Source organism: Sebastes umbrosus, chromosome 21, assembly GCF_015220745.1.
Source record: "Sebastes umbrosus isolate fSebUmb1 chromosome 21, fSebUmb1.pri, whole genome shotgun sequence".
Taxonomy (NCBI): domain Eukaryota; kingdom Metazoa; phylum Chordata; class Actinopteri; order Perciformes; family Sebastidae; genus Sebastes; species Sebastes umbrosus.
The window spans coordinates 1,675,598-1,698,305 of NC_051289.1; the positions used below are offsets into that span (position 1 = coordinate 1,675,598).

Genomic DNA, 22,708 nt, shown 5'->3' on the forward strand with positions numbered 1-22,708 from the left:
ATTAGTCGACTGCTCGATTAAATGCTTCGAACATCTGTTATACTAGACGGCCCCGTTAATACAGGTGCATGATGGAGAGTAAACAGTGAAAGAGACGTTTTTGAAAAGATAAACGGCAACAAATATGGACAGAAACAGAATATTTTGTTAGATAAAAACTAAGGGTGTCAATCCATTTAAATATTTAATCGCAAATGAATAACACATTTTTTTATCTGTTCAAATTGTACCTTAAAGGGAGATTAGTCAAGTAATTAATACTCTTATGAACATGGGCGTGGACAAATATGCTGCTTTATGCAAATGTATGTATATATTTATTATTGGAAATCAATTAACAACACAAAACAATGACAGATATTGTCTCTTACTTTGACACACTTTAAATCAATTCCATTCATTGATCTGGATGTTTTGCAGGGAGTTGGAAAATCTACATTAAGTCAATATTAGATAATTCATCAATTTATCTTATTTTTAAACATTTTTGGGAGGCTTTTTTGTATTTCTTTAATAGTGGAAAGAAGAACATTGAAAACAAAAAAACTAGTGGAATTATATGCAACAAAGATCCCCAAGCTGTAATAAAAGCAGGGATGTTGCTATCGCAGTATACGGTGTGGCTCTTAATCACTAGGAAAATGTTCTATTATTAATTAGTTGGAAAACAAAATCTGTCCAATGTTTATTCATAAAGCTTTTTCTTATCAGATCTAATCATTCTAAAGACAAAGGAAGACTTGGCATTTAGTTTAAAGGGACTGTTTGTAACTTCTTACACGTATAAATCATTGCGGGTCGGTGTCCCATGCGCACTCACGTGTGTCTACGCTGTTCAGACTCAGACTCCAACACAATCTACACGGAAGCACCAAAACCTCTTGGTTGTATCTAGTGAAGCCCGTCTGTTAAACAGTATTGGCCGCGATCGGAGGACGCGGGGGAGACCGTAGCTTTGGTCTCCAGGACCGGAGTCTCTGCTCCTCTGCTCCTCTGCCTGCCTTCACTCACACACCGCGCTCCTTCTCTCTCTCTCGCTCCACCTCTCACGTGCATGCTGCTCACTCCACACTGCAGAAGAGTTAGTTTAGCTCTGAGAATATCTAGTGAATGTTCAGTGGACGTTTGTGCAGAAATAACTGCTGCAGCTCCTCCAGACCAACAGAGGTTTCCCGTGTCTTGTGAAGTGACGGGGCTCCGCAGAGAGAAACGTTATCGTCTCTGACCAAAACTCCGGCGTCTCCCCCGTTCCCTCCGGCCGCGGTCGGGAGGCTGAGGCAGGAAAAGCCAACACTAGGATCAGCATTGATTCATGGAGAGACCTTCGTCTGGTCAGCTAACATTACTGCCAAGCAGCTGAAATATAGAGTGATATTGTGCTTTTAGCTGACGTGTGTCTCCTCACTGTGTTGAGCGATGCTCCTTCATGTCTATGTAGAGCGAGCACAAGCGCGAGCAACAGGACGCTGACTTTCGTTGACTTAACGGACACAGGTTTCGCTGTTAACAAGCATTTCTGATTCTTACAAACAGTCCCTTTAATAAAAAAAATCTCAACAGGTAAAACTGCTCTGCAGAAATAATCTCATTTGTTGAGTGGAAAAAAATCTAATGTAGTTTTTCTATAGTGCAAACTAACAAATTTGAAATGACAAAATAACCTGGTGTGAGGAGCCTCTCAGGGATGAACACCTGTAACTTTCACACTTTTTCCTAGAGTTGGCTTTTAATGATGATGATGTTGAAATATATATTATTCTGCTGGAGAGCGTAGTGCAGAAGAGGATGAACCCTGGTACACAACGAACCTGAACATATATGGACATGATCGACACTCCTGAAGCTCTGCGCATGACAACAACGGTTCCTCTTTTTAGCGTGAAGCTGCAGTAAATATAAGATCAACACCTCTGTGGTTCACTCCTCATTAGACGTTGGTGAGTTGAACTGAATAAAGAAGCAGTTTAGAGCTGAGATCCTGAGTCCGGTTGAAGATCTGAAGATGTGGACGACTCCCTCTGTGAAGATCGGTGTGCTCACCCTGACTGTTGTGATGCTCTTCACCGCAGCAGAAGGTAAAGCTCTTAAATTCAAGGTGTTTGCTTTGTTCTGAATATAGAGTAAGAATGTATTAATTAGGGCCGTCAATCGACTAAAATATTTAATCAAGAATAATCGCACATTTTTTATCTGTTGAAATGAACCTTAAAGGGAGATTTGTCAAGTATTTAATCCTCTTATCAACATGGGAGTGGACAAATATGCTGCTTTATGCAAATGTATGTATATGTTTATTATTGTTATTCAATTAACAACACAAAACAATGACAGATATTGTCCAGAAACCCTCACAGGTACTGCATTTAGCATAAAACAATATAACTGTTGTTCCATTTTTAGAATAAAAATATATATAAACATAGATAAGTTATAAGAAAAACAGAAATAAGAACAGAGATGAAATGTAATAATATTATTGAATAATGACAGTATCTCTCTCTCTGTGTGTTACAGTTGATTCACATAGAAATATACCGGAGTTCTGCTGTGATAAAATTAAAGGTCATGGGCCTATTGAGGACATCAAGCAGTGCTATGAACAGAAAGCGCGACCCGGCTGCCAGCACCACGCCTTCGTGTAAGTACAGCAACTAGTTTTGAAAATGTCTTTCAGCATACATAAATCTGAAATAAATATCTGCATTCGTCTCTCTCCGATGTCATCAAACATCAAACTAGAGTAGACGTACCTCTGGGCAACCTCTGCGACGTCAGCCAGATTATAAAACACTCAGGTATTAATGAAAATGTCTAATTGTTTTATTTCCCTGTTTCCTGTTTTTAGGATCAAGACGAACAGCCATAAGCCGTTTTGTGTCAAACCAACTCCCCCGTGGCTCAAAGAACTTATAAACACGGTGAGAATTAGCCGTTAAAAACCAGTCTGGGTCGACTAACATGATGTGCAGCAGTTAGGAGGTTTGAAGAATGAAAAGAGTTTCTAACTCTGCAGAATGACAGCTTTCCAAAATGTGTCCGATTAAAACTGATTGTGACTTTCCGAAGATGCTTTTGATTACTTTGCTGTTTTGCTTGTGTGTAGATTAGGGATTCTTAACCGATAACCGACCCTCGTTAACCGATTATTAAGATGCAGTGTATGAGCACAACAGACAGCTGAGTCTCCAGTTCACCGTTCGGGAGCGTTAACTTAGCAGCTACGATGCTGCTGTTACTGTCGCGGACATGCAGCCACGTTCCCAGTAAAAGTCTTCACTGCACTTAGTTTAGTTTAGTTTAGCAGGTTGTTAGCTGTGTGTCTGTCCGGATCAACGATAGCGATCGACCTACAAACTGTGTGTGTTTGTGCTACGTGAGCATCTGTAGCTCTGCTGGTAGCTTCGTGCTCCCCGTAGTCACACACATACGGTCTGTCAGCGCGGCGTAACTTCAACGAGTCTCCGACAGACCGTGTGTGTGTTGTCGGTGGCGTTCTAGCTGTGATCGTAGCTGTATCAGACAGTGTGTGTGTCGGTGGCGTTCTAGCTGTGATCGTAGCTGTAGCAGACAGTGTGTGTGTCGGTGGCGTTCTCGCTGTGATCGTAGCTGTATCAGACAGTGTGTGTACAGTTTATTTGTCGGTGAATAAATTCTACGAGGCTACAACTCCTCCGCTCAAGCGAGCTATAGACGGGAGCCGTCTTTCTGTATCTGTAACGCCGGCTCAGACTCTCTTAAGGTGGACCAGCTTTTCTCCTTAAAGTGATGAGTTTTTCTCCGCTTTTTAATTAATTATTAACATTTCTTTTAACCGATAGTGTTAATCGGTTAAGATGCTTAATGTCGGTTAATGGTTAAAGGGTTAATAATTAACATACCTAGTGTAGATTTTAGTGAATTTGATCTGAGAACACGACAAAATACTGTAATGAAGAGGAAAGGCTCCTGATAATTTCATATTGATTTCCCAGGTAGTTTCCTGGAGAGAACGATGCAATTTGGTACCAAATTTAGGGAAAAATAACAATTTCCGTGAGAGAAAAGATCTATTTAAAGGGCGAGTCCATCTGCGTTCTGTTCTGGGTTTTTTTTCTCAACCGTTGCAAAAAGCACACCACAGTAAGCTAATTAATAAGGTTTTAGCATTTCAATGCTAATTGAGAGTGAAATAAAACTGAAAATCACTCTGTCTTCAAAGCCACCAGACTCCACTAAAAAAAACAGTAATTTTACATCTCAGAACACACAAGAGTTGCTGGTCTACCTCTGCATCGATCGGTTAGTTTGTTTGTGTTGTTGTGTGACTTTCTGATCTGAACTAACGTGGCGTCCACAGCAGGACATTAGCTTAGCTTCCTGCCGGTACTCCTGTCGAGTTTTTCTCAGCTTTTTAATTAATTATTAACATTTCTTTTAATCGTTTTAACCGATAGTGTTAATGTCTGCTCAGCTTCTCCAAACTGGAAGCATGCCGACCGCCATCTGAGTCAATGTATTAATACACTGACTATAAGGATGTATATATACTGTAGTAATACACTGACTATAAGGATGTATATATACTGTAGTAATACACTGACTATAAGGATGTATATATACTGTATTAATACACTGACTATAAGGATGTATATATACTGTAGTAATACACTGACTATAAGGATGTATATATACTGTAGTAATACACTGACTATAAGGATGTATATATACTGTATTAATACACTGACTATCAGGATGTATATATACTGTATTAATACACTGACTATAAGGATGTATATATACTGTAGTAATACACTGACTATAAGGATGTATATATACTGTAGTAATACACTGACTATAAGGATGTATATATACTGTAGTAATACACTGACTATAAGGATGTATATATACTGTAGTAATACACTGACTATAAGGATGTATATATACTGTAGTAATACACTGACTATAAGGATGTATATATACTGTATTAATACACTGACTATAAGGATGTATATATACTGTAGTAATACACTGACTATCAGGATGTATATATACTGTATTAATACACTGACTATAAGGATGTATATATACTGTAGTAATACACTGACTATAAGGATGTATATATACTGTATTAATACACTGACTATAAGGATGTATATATACTGTATTAATACACTGACTATAAGGATGTATATATACTGTAGTAATACACTGACTATAAGGATGTATATATACTGTAGTAATACACTGACTATAAGGATGTATATATACTGTAGTAATACACTGACTATAAGGATGTATATATACTGTAGTAATACACTGACTATAAGGATGTATATATACTGTAGTAATACACTGACTATAAGGATGTATATATACTGTAGTAATACACTGACTATAAGGATGTATATATACTGTAGTAATACACTGACTATCAGGATGTATATATACTGTACATGTAGCAGCGTCATCATGCAGAAATAAGCTACAGAATATAAAAACCTAAACAAAATAATAATAAACCCGCCCTTTAAGTGAGTTTATGCTTACAGCAAATCTGTTGAATAATGCTCAGGTACAGGTGTCTCTTTGAGGATCACACATGAAGCATTAAAAAGTCTAGCAGCACAACTAAAACACATTCACAAGGATATAATGAATTTATTTTCCTTTCTCTCGCTCCCTCTGCCCCACAGGGAGAATTACAGTGTCCTCCAGAATACACCATCACAAAGCTGAGAAAGAGATTTGAAGTCCTGGATGAAGATGATCTGGAATAGCAAGAATTGATGCAGCGAAGCAGCGACTGAGAACAGCTTCTGATAATTTACTACTTATTGCTTTTACTGAGACATCTATTAAAAATGTCACTTATTTTGCTATTATTTTCTACAGCTTTCAATCTTTGGCATTCTTTTTGAAAAGTGGTAAAAACAGTTATGGGAAAGTTTGTATCTTTTTTTTGGAAATGAAGCAAAAATAAAACATTTTAAATGTGACTGAATGTTGATTTTCTTCATGTTTAAGGTCTGCTGTATTGTAATACTGGAACTGCATGAATGGGGATTTCTGTGCAGTAAAAATAGAAACAGTGAATCTATGAATAAATGTGTGATCAGTCATTGAGGGTTATTCCTAGACGTCTGGACCGCAGTGGCCACATCCGCTCTGAATGCATCCGTGTGTACTTGTCCTGACATACATGTGTTTTATCAATGGTGTCATTATATGAATTACTAACGCTGTGGATATTCCCTTTCTTACCCTGAAGTATTTTATAACTCAAGAATTCATTTTACACTGGAGAAGAGTGTTTGTTCTGCCCCCAAGTGGCCAAAAAGATAATTTATTATATAAATATTATTTTTTCTCTCTCATATTTGGATTTGTTTTATTCTAAACTACAGATGTCAATCGATTAAAATATTTAATCACGATTAATCGCACATTTTTTTATCAGTTCAAAATGAACCTTCAAGGGAGATTTGTCAAGTATTTAATCCTCTTATCAACATGGGAGTGGACAAATATGCTGCTTTATACAAATGTATGTATATATTTATTATTGTAAATCAATTAACACAAAACAATGACAGATATTGATCCAGAAACCCTCACAGGTACTGCATTTAGCATAAAACAATATGCTCAAATCATTACATGGCAAACTGCAGCCCAACAGGCAACAACAGCTGTCAGTGTGTCAGTGTGCTGACTTGACTATGACTTTTCCCAAACTGCATGTGATTATCATAAAGTGGGCATGTCTCTAAAGGGGAGACTCGTGGGTACCCATAGAACCCATTTACATTCACTGATCTGGAGGTCAGAGGTCAAGGGACCCCTTTGAAAATGGCCATGCCAGTTTTTCCTCGCCAAAATTTAGTGTAAGTTTGGAGCGTTATTTAGCCTCCTTCATGACAAGCTAGTATGACATGGTTGGTACCAATGGATTCATCAGGTTTTATAGTTTACTATGATACCAGCATCTTCACTCTAGCTTTAAAACTGAGCCGCTACAACCTAAAAATTATAAGTTGCATTAATGCGTTAAAGAAATTAGTGGCGTTAAAACGAATTTGCGTTAACGTGTTATTATCACGTTAACTTTGACAGCCCTATTCTAAACTATACATGCGGTTACATATATATATTTATATATCATACATACATACAAATATGTATTGATCCCGTTTGAATTGCTCCATGAATCACACACATGATGTTTGTCAATTTAAAACGTAATTTTTCAAGTCAAGAAAGTCTCAGTTTGATGTAAAACTGTTTAAAGTATCAGACTGTGAAAATCTCACTTTTTTTGTTGTTTGTTTGGTTTAATCATCTCCAGTACATTTATTTCATGTTTTGAGTTTAGTCACATATAATTAGAATATGGTTCTTTGGTTTTCATCTATTAACCATATTTATTATTATGCAAATTAATCACACACTTTTAATCTGTTCTCAATTTACCTTAAAGGGAGATTTGTCAAGTATTTAATACTCCTATCAATATGGGAGTGGCCAAATATGCTGCTTTAGCACAAGTGTGGAGCGTTATTTAACCTCCTTCACAACAAGCTAGTATGACATGGTTGGTACCGATGGATTCATCAGGTTTTATAGTTTCATATGATACCAGTATCTTCACTCTAACTTTAAAACTGAGCCGCTATAACCTCCGAAAGATCGAATAGTGGCCGTGGCTCGACGGCGGCCCGTCACAAACTGAGGACGCTCTTGTTTTCTTTTATTTTACAAATTCCAGATAAACTAGACTGAAATTGTACGAAATAAAAGGTAGTTAAAAGTTGACTTTCATTCATATAGTACTGATGCAACTGTTACCACTTAAGTCATTATATCAAACCCCTTTTTTTTTTTTTTTGTTATTCTGTGTATTTGCAGTCTGTAATTAGCAGCTAATGCTTATTTTCATGAATTTAATCTGTTGATTATATGTCAGAAAACTGTAAAAAAATGTTTGTCAGAATTTTTCAGAGCCCAATGTGACATTTTAAAATTCCTCATTTTGTCTGATGAACAGTCCGAAACCCCAAAATACTCAGTTTATCATCATATACGACGAAGAAAAGCAGCAAATTCTCGCATTGAAGAACCTGGAGCCAGCGAATATTTGCCATTTTAGCTTGAAAATCACTGAAACAAATAGTTTTCTATCAGTTCACTAATTGATTAATTAACAAATCATTTAATCTTCACTCTATATAGTAGCTTTCATTCACTCTAGCTGTAAAACTGAGCTCGCTACAATCGATCACCTCCGGAAGATCGATTTCATTAATGCGTTAAAGAAATTAGTGGCGTTAAACGAATTTGAAAACAGCATGTTTATTATATTATTTCATTATCTCGCTTAAATTTTCTGTGGTTTTCACATCAGGCCATCTGTACACACAGAATGACGAGGCTCTTCCAGGTTCATTAGAAAAATATAACAACATAAGATACTGTGCAACGTGATGTGAAGCAATGCAGCGATGTAAAATGACATCTCATTCCAGTTTGTTTATCGGTGGTTCTGATCGGGGTGGGACGCCTGTCAGTTGATCCGTCTTCAAACTGCCAGATAAAACTACCTGATAAAAGTATTAATCAACCGTTATTGCTACAGAATGATATGAGCCTTTCGATGCCCAAACACTAAAAACAGGTTAACTGAGAAGCCACAGAAATACTGTGTCACGGTTACGGGACAGATGAAGCAACGAGAAAGAGGAAGAGGTGTTGCAAAAACTAGTTGCTTCATGTTAATGTTTGTTTGCATGAACGTGTTGTCAACACAGAATCATAATCTATAATCTGCATCTTACTGAACCTAAAGGAAGACAAAGGGAAAAGGTGTTCAGAATGTAAGAATCCAAATAATAATATCTTGGTTTTATGTTAAAATCTGAGAAACACAAGTCTCCATCTGTTCATGTATGAATTCAATGAGTTGTTTTGCTTTCAACTAACTGTGTCATGTCACGATTAGCAGCTGCTCCGACCATACGGTGAACCATAAACCTCTTTAAGATAGTTAACCTCTTCCACTCCTCGATGGCGCCGGCGCTCTCAGCCGACTTTACTTTTTTCAGAGGCCCAGTTTTAGAGCTATAGTGAAGTACCTGATATCATATGAAACTACAAAACCTGATGAATCCATCGGTACCAACCATGTCATACTAGCTTGTTGGGAAGAACGCTAACTAACGCTACGAAGTTACACCAACTTTTGTCACCGTTGACTACCGTTTTTTCCACGAAGTAAGGTCCCATGGTGGTCTAACGGAAGGGGCGGGTAGTAGAGTAGTTCAACCTCATACTATACTAGTAGTTCAACCTCATACTATACTAGCAGTTCAACCTCATACTATACTAGTAGTTCAACCTCATACTATACTAGTAGTACAACATCATACTATACTAGTACTTCAACCTCATACTATACTAGTAATACAACCTCATACTATACTAGTACTTCAACCTCATACTATACTAGCAGTTCAACCTCATACTATACTAGTACTTCAACCTCATACTATACTAGTAGTACAACATCATACTATACTAGTACTTCAACCTCATACTATACTAGTAATACAACCTCATACTATACTAGTAGTACAACATCATACTATACTAGCAGTTCAACCTCATACTATACTAGCAGTACAACCTCATACTATACTAGTAGTACAACCTCATACTATACTAGTAGAACAACCTCATACCTCATACTATACTAGTAGTACAACCTCATACCTCATACTATACTAGTAGTACAACCTCATACTATACTAGTAGAACAACCTCATACTATACTATTAGTACAACCTCATACTATACTAGTAGTACAACCTTATATTATACTAGCAGTACAACCTCATACTATACTAGTAGTAAAACCTCATACTATACTAGTAGTACAATATCATACTATACTAGCAGTACAACCTCATACTATACTAGTAGTAAAACCTCATACTATACTAGTAGTACAATATCATACTATACTAGTAGTACAACCTCATACTATACTAGTAGTACAACCTCATACTATACTAGTATTACAACCTCATACTATACTAGTAGTACTATACTATATTATACTAGTAATACAACCTCATACTATACTAGTAGTATTATACTATATTATACTAGTAATACAACCTCATACTATACTAGTAGTACTATACTATATTATACTAGTAATACAACCTCATACTATACTAGTAGTACTATACTATATTATACTAGTAATACAACCTCATACTATACTAGTAGTACAACCTCATAAAAAAACATTCATAAAATCTTTCTTCCCATGTCTTAGCGCTTTTAAGACTTTTAAAATATTGAATTAAGGCGTTTTATTACCAATTAAGGCCTTATTTTTAGATGAATGAATGAATTCAATGCCTTTTAAGACACAAGTTTGATTAAACTTTTTTAAATAATATGTTTTAGGAACTTGCCTTGCCTTACATGGGAGCAGAATTTAATATCAAAATAATAAACGTCTTCTTCACAAAACAGGGCCACAAACTTGTAATTCATCAAATTACCAAAACCAATTGACTTGCAGTGAATCTGGGGTCCCAAAGCAGTTCTCCACTTATATGGTATCCCAGCATGCATTCTGTGCAAAGCAGAAACAACTGGCTGGCTTGACGTAATGTCCTTATAACCCCCTCCTTTTTCTGAATTAGAACATTTTGGCTGCAGGTTGTATTTTCCCCACTTGATGGCGACAAAGTTGTGATAAACACTGACCTGTGAGCACCATCGCTGCTGCCTGTGGTCTCCAGATTGGTGGTGTATACGGTCGGTGTAGGTGCTGTTTCAGCTGCTGATTCTCATCGGTCTAGTTGTTACCTGAAACTTCAGAGGTTTTTCCTTCCTGAGGAGAAGAGAAAGTGTGAGGGAAACACTCAACACTTGGAAATTTTAGCAAGAAAATTGGTAATCCAGCAATACAAAAATATCATGCCTGGCCTTGAGAGACTTGAAATCCTAAACAATATACACACGAGTGCTATCAGATTTCATAAAAAGTGCTGTTAAGATTCAAAAGACATTTTTCTTGATAGTTTTTTTAGCTTCTTCCACGAGACAGTTGTAGATAAAACTGTCACAAATGTCAGCAGGTCTTTATTTATAAGGCTGCACCGTAGAGTCAAGGGGCTTTTATAGATCTGGGTACAAAAAGGATCAAATGCAGGTACCGTTTGGAGAGGTTTTGATACTACTTAGTACTTGGTCATTATGGTTCAATACCTTAAAAGGTATTGAGTAATGATACCCAGGCCTAGATGGGGACCAGCCAATCACAAGGCTGAATCCAAACTATTAATGCCACAAAACAAACAAACTACAAAATAAGAGTCTGAGATCTTTATCGGAAGCTGCTTACAGCCACAGCATCACTACTGAGGGGGGAGCTGTGGTTGTGGTCGAAGTGTTTTCAGTTTGATTCTTATCATTCGTCACTTACTGTCATGTCATCACAGTCAGAAAGAGACAACAGCAGCAGGTGTGAACATACTGTAACAGCTACTGCAGCTCAAACCCACCATGTTATTCATAATGACATCTTGGAAATGATTTGTTGATTTACAGAAAACATGTTTAACCCACAAAGAATTCAGACGCCTATCCACCAGAGGATAGCGTGTCAGTGGCTGTATTCAAAACCTCATACTATACTAGTGCTTCAACCTCATACTATACTAGTAGTACAACCTCATACTATACTAGTGCTTCAACCTCATACTATACTAGTAGTACAACCTCATACTATGCTAGTAGTACAACCTCATACTATACTAGAAGTACAACCTCATACTAAACTAGTAGTACAACCTCATACTATACTAGTAGTACAACCTCATACTATACTAGTAGTACAACCTCATACTAAACTAGTAGTACAACCTCATACTATACTAGTAGTACAACCTCATACTATACTAGTAGTACAACCTCATACTATACTAGTACAACCTCATACTAGTAGTACAACCTCATACTATACTAGTAGTACAACCTCATACTATACTAGTAGTACAACCTCATACTATACTAGTAGAACAACCTCATACTATACTAGTAGAACAGCCTCATACTATACTAGTAGTACAACCTCATACTATACTAGTAGTACAACCTCATACTATACTAGTAGTACAACCTCATACTATACTAGTAGAACAACCTCATACTATACTAGTAGAACAGCCTCATACTATACTAGTAGTACAACCTCATACTATACTAGTACAGCCTCATACTATACTAGTAGTACAACCTCATACTATACTAGTAGTACAACCGCATACTATACTAGTACAACCTCATACTAGTAGTACAACCTCATACTATACTAGTACAACCTTATACTATACTAGTAGTACAACCTCATACTATACTAGCAGTACAACCTCATACTATACTAGTAGTACAACCTCATACTATACTAGCAGTACAACCTCATACTATACTAGTAGTACAACCTCATACTATACTAGCAGTACAACCTCATACTATACTAGTAGTACAACCTCATACTATACTAGTAGTACAACCTCATACTATACTAGCAGTACAACCTCATACTATACTAGCAGTACGTACTGATTTGGCCAAAATGTAGTATGTAGTATTCAGTATGCAAACAAAAGCAAAATCTCCAGTATGCCAAAAATACCCGGATCTCTTACTGATTTGGAAAAAATCTCCAGTGTGCATCGGACCAGTCTACCTCGCCTACTGTATCCCACAATGCAAAGCGCTGGAACAGCACAGTCTATGGTCACAATAACAACAGCACCCAAAACAGTTCGTTTTTTTTTTTTACATATTTCGCTATTTCATCACTAAATTCACTTCTGAACATTTTTGAGGCAAGAAATCAACTGTATAGATTTTGAATATTGACAGTTTTACGATATTGGATGGTGAATTGAACATTTGCTCCAACATTTTCAGAGTTTAGAAGCTCCACAAACTGCTGTTACAGCTAGCAAGCGCCTGTCGGGGTCACTACCTCGCCAGCCGGGCGGTCACGCTCACAGACCGCTATGAGCTGAAGCTCTCTAGAGACCGGTCTGTAGATGAGAGGCTTTTATTTCCTTGTTGACGGATGGTTTGTTAAAATATCACAACACAAATGTCCATTATAAAATTAACAGGAACCTGTGGTTATCTGCCTTTTTGGAGTTGAAAAGCTCCACAATCGCCCGCGATGTAGCTACATGTATGTACATACAAAATTCATGGTTGGAGAACTGTGTAGGAATAGCCATAATGTTTAATGTTTAACCTTTTAGCTACTTTAGTGTCTGTCAAACAATTGCAGCACAGCGCCACCTCCTGTAAGGTCAAGTCTGTTAAACGTCTGTGGTTCAATGTCACAAGAGTTTACTAAAATTCATGCCGTCTCCTTTTTTTGGTAGATATATTAGCGCTAAACTAGAATTACCGACTCATGGTTGTATGCCTCCACCAACCTGTCAAGTGTCAGTTTACATCCATGTCTGTGCAAAATGTCATCACATTTGTGTGAAATTGTGCTAAATTGTGCTAAATTTGAAGAGATTCCCTCCAGGTGTTTGTGAGATATCACTTTAACAAGAACGGAAGGCATAAAACATTATTTTATTTTATTTAACTTTATTTTATTTTATTATTTTATTAATTAATAATTATTTAATTATTATTATTATTTTTTTTTTTTTTACCCAGGCAATATCGTTTCAGTTTAGGTTTTCTTAAAGGATTTAGTTTCAGTTTACTAAAAATATTTTTCACTGCTTATTTTCATTTCAGTATTAGATTAATATAATAACCCTGATACAGAGGCAAATCTTTGTAAAAGACATAAATATTCTTTTCCATTGTGTGAATCAGACATGTGATCAACTGGCAGAAACTGTAAAAATGTGAAACATGCTGATGTGTTCAGTATTATTTGTTCTGGAAACTAGTCTACTGACCACATCCAGTAGCTACTTTCACAGCTCAACCTGCTGCAGACACTATGTCTGGTTGTTATGGTGATTTGCTGACATGTTGCAGCAAGAAACTGACCAAAATTTCCTCACATCCTGTGATACAGTGGTGTGAGCATGAAACAGCATCTTTCTTCTGTACTGAAAGTATTAGTAAGACACTGAATGCTGATATCAACGTTAACCTAGGTATGATCAGTTTGGCACATGACCCAGTCATCCTTCCGAAAGTCATTCTTTTGTGGCATAAACACTTCCCCTTTTCTACATTTTATGCGGCTTAAAGCAGATATTGGAGGAGGGCAGGAAGCAATTGAGGGTTTCCAAGGAAATATTGTCATTCCTTTCATGTGGAAACCATGATATCACATATTTTCCACTGTAGAATGACTTTTTTTTTTCAAAACCTTCCATCTAAAACCATTTATATTCATAATTCCTGTAGTCTGACTGTTAATCTATGAAACACTTTCATACAATTGGATGTTAATATGATCTAACAGGTCTAATAAAAGAAGCCTCATTTTCAGATCGCAAACAACGTAACCCAACTACGGAAAACACGTCACAAACGTCAATAAAAAACGTGACAAACGTCACGTGACAATTGTGACAAATAACACTAAAGTCACTAAATTACAAAACAAAACACCCGTCAACGGTCTCGAACACGGGTCTCTTGGTTAAAAGTCCAGTGTCTTTTGGTATGCCACTTTTCGCGTGTCATTTGTACACCGCAGTTCCGTTTAGGCAAGAAAACCACTTCGTTAGGGTAAGGGAAAACGTCATGGTTGTACCTAAATTAAGTAAGTAAAATAAGTAAAACAAGTACAGAAACAACGTAACACAACTGCAGAAAACACGACACAAACGTCAATAAAAAACACGTTACAAACGTCTTCTTGTATCAACTCTGCACTCGTGGTAAACCACAAGCTATGAAGGATGCTAAATGTGTGAATATACTGAATGTGACGGGAAAGGAAATAATGTCAACAGTATACACAGTAAATGTAACCCGCTCATAATGCTTCCTATTTCGTCTATGCAAACTAATGAGATCAATAAACAATGTTTCATGCCAAGTCAATGCTGCCATTCTGGATATACAAATGTAAAATTGGTCAAGTATTAGTTTAAAATAGTCGCTCTGATAGTTGCAATCAGTTTTGCTTCTCAAAGTCTTGCCAGAGAGCTACAGTTATTCACTCTGCATTGATTAAAGAAGAGAAGGGGAAGTGGTTGATGGTTTCCTGCAGAGGATGTAAGCTGTTGAAAAGAGGAAAGAAATGCTGATTGTATAGAAGTCTCTGAGGAAATGAGCCTACTTCTCTCTTGATTTATTACCTCAGTAAACATTGTAAATATGAGTTTATGGTCCCAATCGCTAGTTTCAAGTCTTCTTCAATACAGCATGATGTTCATTGAGTAAACGATGGTCCCATTTAGAGTCAGATAGACCATAAAGCAGGGGATGCTTTAGGGCGGGGCTACCTTGTGATTGACAGGTCGCTACCACGGCGTTGTCCGGTCTGGGAGTTGTCCGTGTTTTCGTCTTACAACTTAAACCCTTTCATAGTGTGTTTTCACTTCATGAAAGTTAAGTAGAACCTTTTGGTCACCACCATTCAGTGTTCGGTTGTACTTATCTCCATCCTCTCCTGTCACTTCTGGTTGCAAAAAAGAAACAAGAAGGCGATGGCCAAAGACCAACCAAGATGGCGACGGCTAAATACCAAGATGACAACGCCAAAAACCAAGATGGCGAAGGCCAAAACTCAACCAAGATGGCGACAGCCAAAAACCAAGATGGTGACGGCCAAAAACCAAGATGGCAACGTCCAAATACCAAGATGGCAATGGCCAAAAACCTACCAAGATGGCAACGGCTAAATACCAAGATGGCGACAGCCAAAAACCAAGATGGCAACAGCCAAATACCAACCAAGATGGCAACAGCCAAATACCAAGATGGCAACGGCCAAATACCAAGATGGCAACGGCCAAATACCAAGATGGCAACGTCCAAAAACCAACCAAGATGGCAACGGCCAAAAACCAACCAAGATGGCAACAGCCAAAAACCAACCAAGATGGCAACTGCCAAATACCAAGATGACAACGGCCAAAAACCAACCAAGATGGCAACTGCCAAATACCAAGATGGCAACGGCCAAAAACCAACCAAGATGGCAACGGCCAAAAACCAACAAAGATGGCAACGGCCAAAAACCAACCAAGATGGCAACGGCCAAAAACCAACCAAGATGGCAACGGCCAAAAACCAACCAAGATGGCAACAGCCAAAAACCAACCAAGATGGCAACTGCCAAATACCAAGATGGCAACGGCCAAAAACCAACCAAGATGGCAACTGCCAAATACCAAGATGGCAACGGCCAAAAACCAACCAAGATGGCAACTGCCAAATGCCAAGATGGCAACAGCCAAAAACCAACCAAGATGGCGACAGACAAAAACCAAGATGGCAACGGCCAAAAACCAACCAAGATGGCAACGGCCAAAAACCAAGATGACAACGGCTAAAAACCAAGATGGTGAAGGCCAAAAACCAACCAAGATGGCAACAGCCAAAAACCAAGATTGCAACGGCCAAAAATCAAGATGGCGACGGCCAAAAACCAAGATGGCGACGGCCACGATGCCGAACAGGAGGCTCCAAAACAACAGTCCACAAACCAATGGGTGACGTCACGGTGACTACGTCCACTTCTTATATACAGTCTATGTTCCAAACTCATGTTTCACTCAGAAAGGCAAAAAAGCAGCTGTATATCTTCTTAGTTGAGACACTGCAGTGAAATGTGGATTTCAAAGACAATGAAAAATAATCAGTAAATATCATTCTTGTGCTAATTTCAGCCTATGAACTGATTCTAACTCATATTTATTGCATTCCTTTGTGTCCAAACGACATAAGTTTTTGAAACTGTGTCAAACAAATGCTTCACATTCCTTCCATGCTGCTTATGTCAAAATATGTCCTGAATTGAATGTAAGTTAAGGATAAAGTAGCCACAGCCGTACCTAATATTGACATAAGCACTAGGGGTGGAACGGTTCACAAAATTCACGGTTCGTTTCATATCACGGTTTTGGGGTCACGGTTTTCGGTTAGGTTTGGTACATTTATGTTACAGCGAGATCATGTTCTGATTTCAACATGCCTTGCTTTGTTATTTTCATATAAATATGATGTAATATCGACTAAGGCCATCAACATAAATTGAAGCATAAGCTCAACCAGAACTATACAGTTTAACATATGTCTCAATTCCCTGATTATCAGCTCTTAATTGAAGATTCGTTTTTCCACTCAAAAAGTGCAGTGTTTGGAAAGGAATACGGTTGGATTTATGTACCACTGTGTTATTTAAAAATAATTAATAGATCTAAAACACATTACAGGGATTGTGCTGCTGGAATTACTGTGTTGCTTAAGTGTATAGCGCGGCTCAAGTAACGTTGCGTTAATCATATGCTGAAATCCAGCTTCCTCTGCGACTGCATAAGGCTGCATATCTTTCACTATAAACCTCCCCGATGCTGTAGTTGTGTTTCTTGCCCTGTCTGAGTCTGCATATAGAGGCTGTTTAAATGCTGCGGGGAGAAGGCACCGCTGCTCTTTCCTACCCGAAGTGTTGCCGCTAGCTTAAACCACACGTGTTGCACAGTGCTTACACACAGTCGACGTTTTATCCACCACTTTTTCCATCATTTTCATAGGTAACACTAAATCTGTAATGCTCCCATACAGCAGAGCCAAACGATGCTGGTGGATCCTCTAACTGGACTTTATCGTGTCACTCGCCATTTCCTAAACTAAAATCTGGTCTGCACTCGCCGAAATTGAGCCAATAGCAACGCACGACCGCAGCTTCAGTTACACTGTGCATATGTTAAACCCCATACCTGAAGACCCATGTCCACCCGTGTCCCAGCCTCCTTCAATAGGCCTTGATTTCTACAGAAAAATACACAATAGGCCTCATAACTTATTTCAAATGAACCGAACAATTCATACACGACCCGAACCGTGACTAGTGAACCGAACGGTTCGGACTTTTTACCCGAACCATTCGATCCCTAATAAGCACACATCATTTAAAAAGGACACTGTTTGAAAAATGCAACTCCTCCTCTGTTATCAGCTCATTGCTTACACAATACTAAGATTTTTGAGATAAATTTGTTTTAGTCACGCACTGAGAAATGAAGCTACATTTTCCTTACAGATTATGTTTTTTTTAAGTCGGAAACTCTCTGCAGGTAAGAATAAATACTCCATTCTGCATGTAAAGCCCTGTGAAAAACACCCCACGTGTTGCAACCAAGAATGAGAAGTGGGGAGAATGGAAAGTAGGAAGGAAGTTTGGTTTATTTTCATCTTCTTTACCGTCGACACCGAGCTAAGTGAGAGCTGCTGCTTGGGCATGTAGAGACACTTATCTCATATCCTCAAACTCATATCCTCAGCCTGTTTCTCTGCCTGCTCACAGCTTCAAATGAAACTGTTAAATCTTATCTTTTTCCATGCTGACATGATTAGCTCACAACAGTGCTATCAGCTTCAGTAAGTGCAACACCACCCAACTCTCCCCCCCTCAACACTTGTTTCTCAGAAAGGTCCCGTCACCAAGATCCGTATGTGCAGCTGGCTGCAAATTAATCACCAACGTCATGACCGAGAAAAAGCTATGGTCAGCAGGGTGAACGCTTTGGCTCATACCAACTATCCAGTTGATCTTCTGATACACCAAATACAACAGAAACATTAAAGCACCTTGAAGGATATAATTCAGTTAGTTACTTGGTTGATGCTACTTTAAATGAGCTGCATGGCTTTTAGGTTTAGTTTTCTAGTAACAGCAGTGAGCCCAAACATGCTTTTACTTTCACATTTAGATCTTACGAGAATACAATAAAGTGAAAGTTTGCTGAGAGTGGAACGTTCTGTTTCAGTAAATGTGGGTGTCGGTTTTGTGTGCGTCTGGATGTTTGCATCCGCTGCTCTGCTTCATAGTTTTACAGTTGTAATAGTAAAAGCTGCAAGTTTAAACAAGTCCATACATATGCGTTTAGGTCTGGAATGATACGTCTATCTCCTGATTCGATACCAACACGATACTTGGGTGCCGTTTGAATATGTATTGTGATTTGATATTGAGATTTATTGTGATTTTTGTTAACTTTTTTAACACTGGACCATGGGGGAAAGTTGAATCACACACTTCTGGGGACTTTTACTTTGGAAAATATCTAAATTGATGCAGTAAAAATGTTTGAGTTTCAGCATGTATGTAGTCAGAGATGTCTTGAAGTCAAATATATCAGTCATTGTCAGGAATTAATTATTATTTCCAGCAACCCAAAAATCAAAGAATAAAGACATTTCCCTCACAGATTAGTGGTATTTTCTTTTTAATTTATAAGGGACATGTAATGTTTTATACTTCTGGTGAATATAATCCAATAAATATTATTTCCATAGATGTATTTTGTATATACAGTTCCCTTTGTTAACACTTTATTTTGAAAAGCGGACGTAATCCCACGTGTCTTCTCCAAGGTGGTCTCTAGCTCTCCCGTCAGCTCCGTTCTCTTTATCCATCCATGGTCAGCTCCATCGGGGCCGTTTCAATGCAGAGAACACAAATGTCAGTATATGGTGCTCTACAGTTGTAGCGTCGGCCCGTTTGACCACGGAGACGAGAGCAACAGCCGGCTCGACCGCCACGTTACCGCAATATGATAACGTTTCCTGTCCGTGACAGAGTTAGCATGCAGCTTTAGCCGTGATGTCTAGCTCTGCTTTTCCTGTCAATGTGTGAAACCCAAAGTGTTTCCATCCTTTACTGGATGTGTAGTGTTTACCATGCTGGATTTAACATGGGAGGGTGCAGGTCGTATCCACGACGACCCTCCAACGTTTTATATTTTCTCGTTTCGGCTCGCTGAGGTTTGTTTTGGTTGACGTATACGGAACGGATATGATGTCACGTTACTCAGACTACAACAATAAAAGCGGTAACTTCCTTCTACCTCCACATAGACTCACATGAAGCAATTAAATCGATTCTGGCATTAAAGAATCAATTTCAAAATTGTAAAAAAAAAAAAAAAATCATGATACATAGGTGAATCATTTCTTCCCACCCTTAATATGAATAGTGACTATTTCTGCATGTTGTACAGTATATTACGTGTAGAGCTCAGCGGTCCATGTTGAGACATGTCTGAGTGTCACAAGCAAGTCCTGCCCAGAGTTATTGCCACAGTCCTTACGACATAAATGCCACAAAAGTGACTTCCTCAAAATGAGAATAGTTTCATCTTGAAAAAATGTTTATCTTTCATCTATCATGTATTTTAACTAAGGCTGTCAATAGCGATTAATCGCAAATTAATCTCACATTTTTTATCTGTTCAAAATGTACCTTAAAGGGAGATTTGTCAAGTATTTAATACTCTTATCAACATGGGAGTGGACAAATATGCTGCTTTATGCAAATATATGTATATATATTTTATTGGAAATCAATTAACAACACAAAACGATGACAGATATTGTCCAGAAACCCTCACAGGTACTGCATTTAGCATAAAACAATATGCTCAAATCATAACATGGCAAACTGCAGCCCAACAGGCAACAACAGCTGTCAGTGTGTCAGTGTGCTGACTTGACTATGACTTGCCCCAAACTGCATGTGATTATCATAAAGTGGGCATGCCTGTAAAGGGAAGACTCGTGGGTACCCATAGAACCCATTTACATTCACTGATCTGGAGGTCAGAGGTCAAGGGACCCCTTTGAAAACAGACATGACAGTTTTTCCTCGCTAACATTTAGTGTAAGTTTGGAGCGTTATTTAACCTCCTTCATGACAAGCTAGTATGACATGGTTGGTACCAATTGGTTTATTAGGTTTTCTAGTTTCATACCATACCAGTATCTTCACTCTAGCTTTAGAACTGAGCCCTCTACAACCTGAAAATTGCAAGTTGTTAACTTTGACAGCCCTAATTTGACCAGAGGAGGATAAAATGAAGCCATTTTTTGGTAGCTTCAATTCTTCACGACGCAGATTTACACTAAACAATGGCCAGTTTATATTAAGTTTGCCGATTAATTCAGAACTTTTTTCTTTGCTAATGCTTTAATAAATGTACTGATAAAAGAAGCTGTGGCATTAGGATGACCTTAGGCCTGAGAGGGATTCCTAACACAGATAATCAGGAAAACCCATGACTTAATTTTTCCAAACTAAACACTATGATGAAAGTGCTTCCTGTTGGAAGGATGTCATTTCATGGAAACCCCCGCACATGAGCGGGTCATTCATTCAGACGAATAGAGAGGATGGAGAAAGAAAAAAGTAGGAAGATGACTAACCGGAGGGACCGCTTCTGCTTTTCAGGCCTTAAGTATCCGACGCTTCACAGACGTCTGTCAGTTCACCAAGCTCTCTGGAGACGAAAAGGAAAAGAAAGACCAGCAGAGATTAATTCATTCAGTATTTATCCATTTAATCTCATATCCAGCATCCTTTTATGAAGATGGAAAACTGTGGAAGTATGTTGAAGAGTGCGCTGGTCGTCATCGTCATCATGGCTGTGATTCAGTCTGGATCGGCAGGTAAGATTCAGATTAACACAAGATATTGCTTTTCCTCCTGTGAGCCATTTAAAAAAAAAGAAAATCATATTTTATTTTTTATATTTTTTTTAATTAACTCTCATCTATTTCTATTCATCGTTAGCAGAAAAGCTGGCATCCTGCTGTACGACAGTCAGCAGACAGAAGATAACCGAGCCAATCTTGGATTACATGATCCAGCGAAAAGATCTTCCGTGTGTCGATGCTGTCATGTAAGTACAAAAAGCAAATAAAATAACAATTTCTATAACAGGAATACAGTCTGAAAAGTGTTAAAGAAATGCTCTTTTACATGTTTAATAATTAATTTAATGTAATTAATTAATAGCTTTGCTTTTCAACTTTATTTCTTTGTAAAGTTTGTTGCAAATATGGGCAAAGTAGAGAAAAGAAAGACCCATTTCCAGTTCTTTTGAATTAACTTGATAAAACAATCTATTAATCAATTTCTTAGCCTATTAATACTAAACCAAGCCAGCTTGTATTCTAGGAGAAAGAGTATGGATGGTACTAATGTTGCATTTGTTTGTCATTTCTGCAGCTTTCAAACAAAGTCGGGCCTTTTCTGCATGTATGGGAGAGATCGCTGGGTTCGCAGCAAGGTCATTGCCATCCAGTGAGTATATTATTGATTTACTCATATGTCTTTACACCAGGGCTGTCAATCAATTAAACATATTTAATCGTGTGTTCTAAATGTACCTTAAAGGGAGATTTGTCAAGTATTTAATATTCTTATCAACATGGGAGTGGACAAATATGCTGCTTTATGCAAATGTATATATATATTTATTATTGTAAATCAATTAACAACACAAAACAATGACAGATATTGTCCAGAAACCCTCACAGGTACTGCATTTAGCATAAAACAATATGCTCAAAGCATAACGTGGCAAACTGCAGCCCAACAGGATACGAAAAAGAAATTAGTGGCGTTTAAACAAATTATTATCGCGTTAACTTTGACAGCTCTAATTTACATTTTCATTCATTCATTCACTCCCAAACGTATGGTCTCATATATTGTCTTCTA

At 37.9% G+C, this 22,708-nt stretch overlaps 1 protein-coding gene across 1 annotated transcript in view; it reads right to left on the reverse strand.

The window, feature by feature from the left end:
• Positions 1-22,708, reverse strand: part of msl2b (MSL complex subunit 2b) — a 54,248-nt gene that overhangs the window by 23,141 nt on the left and 8,399 nt on the right. Inside the window, exons 3-4 of the mRNA XM_037756534.1 lie at positions 21,409-21,482; positions 10,756-10,882 (exon numbers count right to left, since the gene is read on the reverse strand). The gene's annotated coding sequence lies outside the window, so the exon portion shown is untranslated. The remainder of the gene's footprint in view (positions 1-10,755; positions 10,883-21,408; positions 21,483-22,708) is intronic.